The sequence below is a fragment of the Gossypium arboreum genome, chromosome 2 (genome assembly GCF_025698485.1).
Source record: "Gossypium arboreum isolate Shixiya-1 chromosome 2, ASM2569848v2, whole genome shotgun sequence".
Taxonomy (NCBI): Eukaryota; Viridiplantae; Streptophyta; class Magnoliopsida; order Malvales; family Malvaceae; genus Gossypium; species Gossypium arboreum.
Window position 1 is genome coordinate 67610433 of NC_069071.1, and position 11543 is coordinate 67621975.

An 11543-nucleotide genomic window follows, 5' to 3' on the forward strand; every position below is an offset into this window, starting at 1 on the left:
AAAACGTAGAAATTATCAAAAACTGAGTAAAGTAAGGTCACCTATTAAGGCATGCACTAGCCGAACATCAAAAGGCTTCAATGGTTTCTTCTTTCTCTAATTTTCGGCTGAACAAGGTGAAAATGCACAGCCATTTTATGTTTATTTTATTTTATTACACATTATTAGCCGTATACCAACTTTCCCCTTATTATTTACATGTAAAACCTCACCTACTAATGTCCATATTTGTCCACCATTAAAACAAATGGTATATTTGACATGCAAGGACCTTTATTTTAAAAGCCAAGCCAATTAGGTGCTTTAACATTTAGCACTCAACTTTTATACTTTATGCGATTTAATTTTTTTTTATAATTAAGCACAGAAACAGACAAATTAAATTACAGAAATTTCACAGAAATAAATTCACATATCATAGACACAAAAAATAATATTAAAATATTTTTTGGACTCAGATTTGTGGTCCCGAAACCACTATTCCGACTAGGGTCAAAACTGAACTGTTACACTCCCTAACCCTATTTCAGCGATGTACAAAAAACAATATTAAAATACAAACTTACCTAGACGGCTAGGGGCGTAAAAGTTAAATTGAGCTAATCTGAAGCTTTTGCTTTGCCTCGATCTAGGCCCGTACGTGGTTTATCTTGATCTAAATAGACAATTTCAATCCATTTAATAAGTATACTATTCAATTTATCGACATTTCATATTTATGAAAAATTACCATTTTGCCCCTAATATTTTAACTTTTCACATTTAGTCCTTAAGCTTATAAATTGAAATCTAAGCATTTTAATCCCTCTTATAGGCTAACCTAATTATTTAGGGACTTAAACCGACCCAAATAAACCATCATTTCATAAATTTAACATGAATTTTTACTATTTTTACAAATCAATCTCTAAATGCAAATTTAATCAAAAATTACTTTACAAAATTTGTTTATTTCTTAAAAAAGGTTCATAAGCTATCATTTAACATCAAAAACCATTCAGGAACATTCATGGCATAACCCTCAACCTTTAACAGTTTTACAAATTAACCTACGGGCTAGCTAGATTAAGATAAATAGAGTAAAAACATAAAAATCATTAAAAACGGGGCTTGAAAAACTCACCATGCAACAACCCTAAGCTTGACTGAATGCTTATCTTCTCCAATGGCTATTTTAGAGTTCAAAACAACAAAAAGATGAAGATGACAATATTTGGTTCATCTTTTGTTATTAAATTTTCTTTTATTTCCATTGATTGAGCACCCATTCTTGTGTTTACCAAATTACTAAATTAACCTTTAAAAACTATCATAATTACATTAAAACCTTTCCATGTACATCCACTATCAACATATATGATATAGTTACCATTCAAGTCCATTAATGGTATAATTACCATTCAAGCCCATCAACTTTCATTTCCAAAGTCATTTAACCCCTTTAGCTAATAGAACTCATCTTTTACACCTTTTACGATTTAGTCCTTTTTAATAAATTACTATGCAAATATCAAAATTTCTTAATGAAATTTTAATACGACCTTAATAATATCCTGTAAAAATTAAAATAATAATTTACTCATCGTATTTGTGGTACCAAAACCAATGTTCTGATATCACTGAAAATGGGGGGACTAATAATCAAATTGTTGATCATTTATCCAGAATTGAAAAAAATTTACAAGAGGAGGATATTGAAGAAATAGGGAGAAATCTGAAAATAAACAATTATTCAGAGTAGACATTAATCAATCAAGACCAAGTCAGCATCTAACACGATGGTATGCATATTACGAAATTACATCACAACAAGGTCTTCCCAACACATGCATCTTGGCAGTAGAAAAAGTAAATAGCCCATGAATAAAAAAATTACATTTTGGAGGAACCATATTGTTTTTGACAATGCACAGATCAATTAGCCCGGCAATGTGTAGTAGAGGAAAAGATAAAAGATATTTTACAAGGTTGTCACACATCTCCCTGTGGAGGCCATTTTGGTGGAAAAAGGACAGCTCAAAAAGTACTACAATCGTGGTTTTATTGGCCAAGAATGAATAGAGACACTTATGAATTTGTACAAGGATATGATAGGTGTCGGAGAATTGAGAATATATCTAAAAGGGACGAAATGTTACAAACATGGATAATCAAGGTTGAAGTGTTTGATGTTTGGTGAATTGATTGCATGAGACCTTTTCCAAGTTCTTTCGGGAATCAGTATATCCCCCTAGGTGTAGATTATGCTTCAAAATGGGTCAAAGTTGTTGCACTACCTACTTATGATAAAAAAATCAGTAGTGAGATTCCTAAGAAAATACATATTCTCTAGGTTTGGTACACTACGAGCGCTGGTCAGTGACGAAGGATCTCATATATGTAGCAAGTAGTTCAAAGCAACATTGGCTAAGTACAACATAATACATAAGATGAAAATGACATATCACCCACAGGCTAATGGGCAAGTAGAAGTATCTAATGAGAAATAAAGCAAAATTAGGAGAAAAGAGTTAACCCAAGTTGAAAATATTGGGAAGTCAAGCTAGACGATGCGTTGTGGGCTTACAGAACAGCATATACGACTCCATTAGGCATGTCCCCACATAAGTTAGTTTATGGTAAGAACTATCACTTACCAATCGAATTGGAGAGGAAAGCATATTGGGCGATCAAAGAGTTACATCTGGATTTAGAATTAGCTAAAAAAGAAAGGATGTTCCAACTCCAAGAATTGGAAGAATCCAAGTAACAACCCGTTTTTAAGGTTAATCGAAACAGTGGTTTCGGGGCCACCAAATTTGACGAGTAAGTTTGTAAATATTATATTTAATATTTACGAGTTAATTGTGAGTTTAAAAAAGGTTTTTGATATTGTGATTTTTGTTTTATAAGCGATTTATTAAGTTCAAGTGGTATGACCCTAAGGTCAAGTGAGTTTAGAAAATGAGGTATCGAGACCTTGTTTCTATAAACCGAGTCATAAATATTTTTATAAATATTTACAGAGTGGCAATAAGATGGTATTAAAGTTTCGTTGAAAATTTTTATCGTTTTGATAGTTAATTAAGCAAAAAGGACTAAATCACGCAAATCGTAAAAGTTGTGTTCTATAAGTTAAAGATATTAAATGGCTATGGAATTAAATAGTGGGAGTCCTTAAGTAGTAATTATTCCATAATTGTTGATAGTGGAATTCCATGGCTTGGTATAATGGAAATTATTAATGTACATTAAGGTTAAATATGGTATTTGGTAATTATAATAAAATAAAATAAAACAAAAGCCAAATGACATGCTATGAGCTTCATCAATAGCCGAATGTGAGAAAGAAAATAATGTTCTCAAAGCTTTGAAGGTTCGGCCATGGTTGTTCATGCATGTAAGTCCATTTCGTCTTGGTTTTTAATAATTTTTAAGTTTTTGAGATCGTTGCTTTGTGTTCTAGCTAGCCCGTACCTCCGATTTCAAAATTGTTAAAGTATTTAGATGATGTCATTGTTGAATATTTTAGTATCTTGATGTTTAATGATAGAAAATAAATCTCTGATGGTAGATTATTGAGTTTTGTTAAGTGAATTTTAGCAAAAATGTCAATTTTACACTAAATTGTGAAATATAATAAAATGTGTGGTAAAAGTGTGAATAAATGAAACATATGGGCTGATATGATCATGTATGAAATTCAGATAGCTTGGGCTATGATGAAATTGGCTAAATTTGCATTTTAAAAGCTTAGGGACTAATTTGTAAAAAAAGGTCAAAAGTGTAGGGGTAAAATAGTAATTTTACCAAAATATGAAATTGAGTTAAAATGAATAGAATATGAATTGAAATAGCTGAATTTGATTGATTAGATCAAGTTAAGGCTCGTACGAGTCTATATCGAGGGAAAAATAGAGTTTTGGACTAGTCGATCCATTTCAACGTTTTGACGATCAAGGTAAGTTCGTATGTATTAAGCATTGTTAAATTTATTCTTTTAATGCTTGATATTGTATAAATTTTCTATACGTGATTGTTGTTATGATTAATGACTTATCGGCTAAAATGGCATTTAATGTGCGGTTCAAAATAGCTTCGGCTAAAAGTGGCACTTAGTGTGCAATTTGAGATAGCTTTGGCTATATATATAAATGGCACTTAGTGTGAAAAGTATCGAGGATGACACTTAGTGTACGAAACATCCATAATAACACTTAGCGTGCAAGGTATCGAGTATGGTACATAGTGTGCGAGACATTGAAGATGCAACGGCATTATGTATATATATAAAATGGTAAGGATCGGTACAGGTATGTACAGAAACTCAATATGAAATCCATGAATGGTAAGTCCATGAGCATTGTGAAATGATGTTGTGTTAATTTGGTGAATAACGATATATGTTTATAAATGTATGGGTTTCTAATTGAAAGAAAGGAAGGTGTGGTAAATTTAGTTATTATCATTTTCTTACTAAAACAGTTTTGGACAGCAGCAGTAGTCCAACTTTGAAAATACACAAAAAATAGTATAAAGTGAATTATAGATTGAATAAAATATGAAATTGAATCTTATTGAGTCTAGTTTCTTATAAAAGAAACAGTATGAGAAAAAGAATTTCCTATTATGAGATATTTGAAGTTGTGTGAGACAGAGTTAGAACGATTTTGAAATCCCCTGCTCTGATTTGAGAAAATCATTAAAAATTGTAAAAAACTATTTATGGGATATAATTTATATTCTTATAATTATTAATGAGTCTATTTTCAATAAAAAGTAGACGGTAAAATTATCCGAGTCCCGTACTATGAGATAATTAATTTTTAGTGAAGAAAGGTTGAAGCTATTGGGCAGTGAAATAGGGGTGATTTTAAAGAATAAACTGTACTTATTGGCTAAACTAAAAATTCTGAAAATTTTATAGTTAGAATATATGTGAGTCCAATTTCAAGGAAAATTAGCAAAACTTAATTTTGAGTTTCGTAGCTCCAGATATAAATAAATTAGTGACTGTGACTCGAGAAAACAGCTTGACCTGAACATAAGTAAAAATGCAAATATGGTTGTATTACCTTGAGAAGCAAGTTAATAAATTGCTTATTATTTTCATATGAACTTACTAAGCTTTATAGCTTACTCCCCTTTATTTTCATCTCTTATAGGTTTATTTAGCTAGCTTAGGTTGGAGATCGCCTGAGATTCAATCATACATCAAGCTACCATTTTGAGTATAAGTATTCAAATACTTAAGTCTATGGCATGTATAGAGGCTTTATCTTTTGTAATTATGTCATTACTAATGTGGCCAAATGTGTTGGCCTATAATGGTTATAGTTCAATTTGTGTATAGCCATGAATGGTGGCTTCTTTTGATTATATGATTATGCATGTGCCTATGTCATGGAGATGAGGCTTGTGATTGTATGTATGTAATGAGTTATATTGTTGGTGGTGAATGCTTGATGGTTTAATTGAGATGAGATGATGTGTTGATAACTAAGGCTTAGATGTGTGATATGGGAGTAATCTTATAAACTTTGATGCATGAGAATTAGTAAATTTGAGCTTGACTAAGCATGATGTTTTAAGTATGTAAAATATGATATGAGGTTACCATGATCTTGCATTGTTTGTGGATGATTGAATGTTCAAATGTGCCATGTTAATGGTCAATAAAAGTAAGCATGTGAGTTTGTTATTAAGGGTGGCAATTGGCTTAGGAAATAGCCTAAAAATTGTCTACACGGGCTGTGACACAGCCATGTGTCTCAGCTGTGTGAGGGACACGGCTGAAGGCACGGGCGTGTGCCCTTACTTTTTTAATGACGTCATAAACAGAGAGTTAGATGGGCTAACGACACGGGCGTGTCCCGAGCCACACGGGTGTGTGACCCTATTTCATGATGAAATTTTCTAAGTTTTCCAAAAGTTTTCAAAGTTCTCAGTTTAGTCCCGAACTACCCCCGATGTATGTTTTGGGCCTCGTAGGCCTGTATAAGGGATGTTATGCATGTGTGTGAAAGGTTTTAATTTGGATGGAATTTTATGGCCTGGTTTTGTATGAATGTTTTGATGTAAGTCCAATAATGCCTTGAACCTTATTCCAACGTTGGATACAAGTAAGGGGTGTTACGATCCAGATTTATGACTTACGAAAACACTAAAATGTACAGGGAGATGAGTAGACTTCAATGTGATGCAAAGATTAGAAAGCGTGAATTTTTGCTGGGACAGAAAATGGTACTATTCAACTCAAGGTTAAAATTATTCCCTGGAAAGCTTAAATCAAGATGGACAGGTCCATATACAATACATTAGGTAACTCTTCATGGGACAATAGACTTAATTAGAAAAGGAGCTCAACATTTTCTTTTTAATGGCCAACGAGTTAAATATTGTTTTGGAGGAACTATTACTACTATTTTAAAGGAAGAAACCTTGTAGTGTAGCGCTTTTTGGGATTTCCAATGAATCAATGGGAAACCAACAAACATGAAGAATGATTATGAAGAAGGTGACCTAAGTATTAATTTTATGAAACAAAGAGAAATCTGGTCGTCATGTCGTGATACCATTCTAGAATTTTGCGTCAAGGAATAAAATTTTGATTCCAGAACCAGCCCTCGACGTCGCGTCATCACCCAGGGATGTTGTGACACCACTACATAACTCTATTTTTCGAACTAACCTAACTATTGATGTTTTTGTAGCTTAATTATATTAGGATTCTTGTTCTAAACTATAAATAAGACATATGGCCGACCTATTTTATCATTAACAAAGATAACTTTCAAGCTACCCTCTTTTATCATCAACAAAGGTTAAATTACAAGCATAATAAGAATAGATTATCAAATGGCCAATTTTAGTGCAAGCGTTCAAGGCCAACTATTAAGTTTAAAGAAGGCGACATGGATAAGCACATACAACAACTACAACCGTATAAATTTATTCAAGAGTACGGATTTGACCCTCTAATGAAGAATTGCAAAGGAATATGGGAAAATGCAACTGAAAGGGAATGGATGAAATTTTGTTTGCCAGCCGAAGAACCCCCTAATAGTTCTTGTGGTGAAAGAATCTCATCTAGCCTTAAAACAAAGTGAAGTAACCAGATCGTTCTATGAGATGCGTTCCTTTGTAAAGGTCAGAGGGGTTAATGTTTTGGTAACCGAGATGAGAATTTATCAAATTTATGATGCACCATGATAAACCGTAATTCATACATATTTTTATCCCATGCTTAGCACATTTATGGATGATTTCTCCTTAGGATTGGTGAATTCGATGCTCCTAATCCTTTAATTTCATATTTTATACTTAGATGAGCATAGGAGAGTAAAAAGAGCGAGAAATAGGCCGAAAACGGAGAAAATGGACCCACATGGGAGATCAACACGGCCTAGACTTTCTCACACGGGCGTGTCACACGGCCGTGTCCCTTGGCACGATTGAAGCATGACTTACACGGGTATACTACACGTCCGTGCCTGTTCAACAGCCTTAGCCACAGGCTGGAGTAATCACACACAGGCGTGTCCCTGCCGAGCCCAAGTATAACCCTATTCGAAAAAGGCCAATTTTGGGGGCTCTTAGGCATTTGAAAGCCTATTTAAACACCTGATGAGGCACTTAGAAGGGGGACACAGAGTAGGAAGCAAGGGATTACTCAAGGAAAGCCGATTGATCCATCTCAGAAGTCAGATTCATCATCAAGACTGAAGATCTCCCTTCAAGTTCCTTGAGGAGTTTTGGGTTTTCTTATGTTTTTGTCATCTTTATGCTTTTGAGATGTTTTCTTTCATAAGTATGAACTAAACCCCCTAAATACCTAAAGGGAATGAAACCTAAGACGGATCTTGTTATTATTATCTGAATTGTATGATAAATATTTGACTTATTCTTAATTATGTGTTCTTAATTCTTGTTTTGATATTCCAGGATATTGATTCAAGTTAAGATCTTATTCAGAAGAGGAATAGACCCTGTCTAAGAGTAAATTTGTCATAATTAAGCGGAGTTGATTGCACGCCTAGAGATAGGGTGATAAAATTTTGCCGGATTAGGGTGAAACCTAATAAGGGAATCCATAGATCGAGTTAATGCAATTCTAGGGTGTTAATTACAAAGAGATTTCAATTATTCAACATAGGATTAAACGTTATTAGTCTCGATAGAGATAAAAATATAATTTAGGGATTTCTACGGATCAAGTCAAATGAATAAATCGTCTGATTCAGAGTCAAATAATAAGTGAAGTCTAGGTGGATTTTTCCTTAGGTATTGTCTTAATCAATCGAATTTTCCCAAAAGTATTCTCCCAAATTTTGTCTGTGCATTCTTAGTTAGTAATTAGTTTAGATAACCAAACCTCTTAATTTTTAGGCTAGATAATAAAAAGGAAGTAAATACTAGTACTCGTAGTCCCTTTGGGTTCGACAATCCATTCTTGCTGAACTATACTACTGTTCGATAGGTACACTTGCCTTAATTGTGATAATAAGTTAGTCTCAAGAACGATCCTTTCATAAATCTTTAAAAACTGTCATGAATATCACGTATCGAGTTTTTGGCGCCATTGCTGGGGAACTAGGATATTAGGAACACTCGACTTTTATTACTTTAGCCATTTAAATTTTATTGCAATTTAAACTTTTATTTTCTTTTCTAATTCTTCATTTATTTTCTTTTGACAGGTTTTTCTAGTTTATGACCAGAAGAAACCCGTCAGGACCATTACTGTTTGATAGTGAGCTCGATCACACAATTTATAGAAACCAAAGAGAAATAAGGCGAAGCTTACGATACACAGAGGAAGAGCAAGAGGATCATACTTCAACCACAACCGAGGAGATGACTGAAAACCAAGAAAATCCGCTACCTCCTACGATTGCTGTTAATCAGAATCCTGCTCCGCGCACTATGTATGATTATGCTAAACCTTCTTTAACAGGAACATAATCAAGCATAGTTAGACTTGTTGTAGCTGCAAATACTTTTGAACTGAAACCTAACACAATTCAAATGATACAACAATTTGTTCAGTTTGATGGTTTGCAGGACGAAGATCCCAACGCTCACTTGGAAAATTTCTTAGAATTTTGCGACACTTTTAAAATAAATGGCGTTTTTTATGATGCCATTCGCCTTCAGTTATTCCCTTTTTCATTGAGAAACAAAGCTAAGCACTGGTTGAATTCGTTGCCACGGGGGTCAATCACTACTTTGGAACAAATGACCGAAAATTTTTTATTAAAATATTTTCTGTCAGCTAAAATGGCTAAATTACGTAATGATATCTCATCTTTTGTACAGATGGATTTAGAAACACTCTACGATGCATGGGAGAGATACAATGACCTCTTCAGAATATGCCCTCACCATGGGTTACTACTCTGGTTATAGGTTTAAACCTTCCATAATGGCCTGAATCTTTCGACTCGGTAGATACTTGACGTACCTGCTAGCAGAACCATCAATAATAAGACACCTGAAGATGCCTATGAATTTATAGAGGAGATGTCACTGAATAACTATCAGTGGCAAGTCATGAGGACAAAGCCAATGAAAACAGCCGGCATTTATAACGTCGATTCAGTCACCATGCTCTCTAATTAGGTAAAACTCTTGAATAAGAAAATTAATGGTTTCTTTAGTTCTTCACAGATTCACCCAGAATGTAGTGCGAAGCAAGTGGAAGTGGATCAAGCAGTTCAGAATACCCACCTTATGGCTACAACATGGAGAACGAGCAGTTAAATTATATGGGTAACAATCCTTGATCTCAAAATAATCCTTATAGCAATACTTACAATGCAGGTTGGAGGAACCACCCAAATTTTTCATGGGGAGGCCAAGGGAATTAGAGACCACCACCTCCAGGCTTCTAACAACCACCCTACCAACAAGAGAAAAAGCTGAACCTTGAAGAGATGCTAACAAAATTCATTTCAGTGTCAGAAACTTGTTTTCAGAATACCGAGACAGCATTTAAAAATCAACAAGCGTTGATCCAAAGGCTTGAAACTCAGATAGGTCAGTTCGCTAAATTGATATCTGAAAGACCACCAGGAAGTCTACTTAGTAACACTGAACCCAACCCAAAAGAGTGCGTGAAAGTGGTTACACTAAGGAGTGGGAAAATGTTAGTTGAATCTGAAAAGAAGCCACCATAAGAAGCTAACAGAAAAGAGGTTGAACCCGAAAACAATTACAACTTAATGCCAAAAGAATATAAACCACCAATCCCATACCCAGCAAAGTTGAAGAAAGATCGCATGGATGCACAAATTGGTAAATTTCTTGAACTTTTTAAACAACTACATATTAACTTACCTTTTGTTAAAGCTATATCGCAGATGCCTACATATGCAAAATTCTTAAAGGAGCTTCTAACAAACAAAAAAAAGTTTGAAAACTTATCTACAGTAGAGCTTAATGAAGAGTGCTCAGCCATACTCCAAAACAAACTGCCAACCAAACTGAAAGACCCAGGGAGTTTACTATTCCCTGTTTAATTGGTAGTTTGAATGTTGATAAAGCACTAGCTGATTTAGGCACCAGCATTAATTTGATGCCATATAAAATGTTTAAACGACTTGGTCTTGGGGAACCTAAACCCACTAGGATGAGTATTCAATTAGCTGATAGATCTGTTAAATATCCTAGAGGAATTATAGAGGACGTACTTGTAAAAGTAGATAAATTTATATTCCCTGTTGATTTTGTTGTGCTTGACATGGATGAAGATGTTGAGGTGCTTTTAATTTTAGGTCGGCCATTTTTAGCCACTGCTAGAGTTGTAATTGATATGGGTGATGGTAGATTGGTACTTAGAGTAGGTGACGAAGAGATTATTTTTAAAATTTATGATGTCATGAGATTTTCTAGAGAACAGGATGACTCATGTTATTTTATCGACTTTATTGATCATGCCACTCAAGATTCTTTTTAGGAAATCGCACACAAGGACACGATGGAACTGTGTCTCGCCCAAGGAAAGGGGATGGATGATGATTATGAAATAAGAATTGAACTAAACTCCAATGAAATCTCCTCAAAACTAGTAGAATATGAGGGAGTTAAGGTAAAAGATGAACTTAAGCAAAAACCCTCTATTGACGAACCTCCCAAACTGGAACTTAAACAATTGCCGAATCATTTGGAATATGCATTCCTTGGAAATAATTCCACATTACCGGTAATTATTGCATCCAACTTGCAACCCAAAGAGAAAGAGGAATTACTCTAAGTTTTGAGAGAGCATAAAAGGGCCATAGCTTGGAAAATTTCTGACATTAAAGGGATCAACCCTTCTTTTTACACCCACAAAATTTTAATGGAAGATGAATATAAACCATGCGTGCAAACCCAAAGACGACTGAACCCCAACATGAAGGAAGTTGTTAAAACTGAGGTAATTAAACTCCTAGATGCTGGAATTATTTATCCTATTTCTGACAGTTCTTAGGTGAGTTCAGTGTAGGTTGTTCCTAAGAAAGGAGGCATGACTGTTGTAGCCAATGAGAAGAATGAATTAATCCCAACAAGGACAGTCACTG

At 34.2% G+C, this 11543-nt stretch overlaps 1 non-coding gene across 1 annotated transcript; it reads right to left on the reverse strand.

Annotated features, from left to right (window-relative positions):
• Positions 1-9264: 9264 nt before the first annotated feature.
• LOC128289793 (small nucleolar RNA R71) lies at positions 9265-9371 on the reverse strand. The gene has a single exon (XR_008279437.1). It is a non-coding gene; the product is annotated as a small nucleolar RNA R71 (small nucleolar RNA).
• Positions 9372-11543: the final 2172 nt, after the last annotated feature.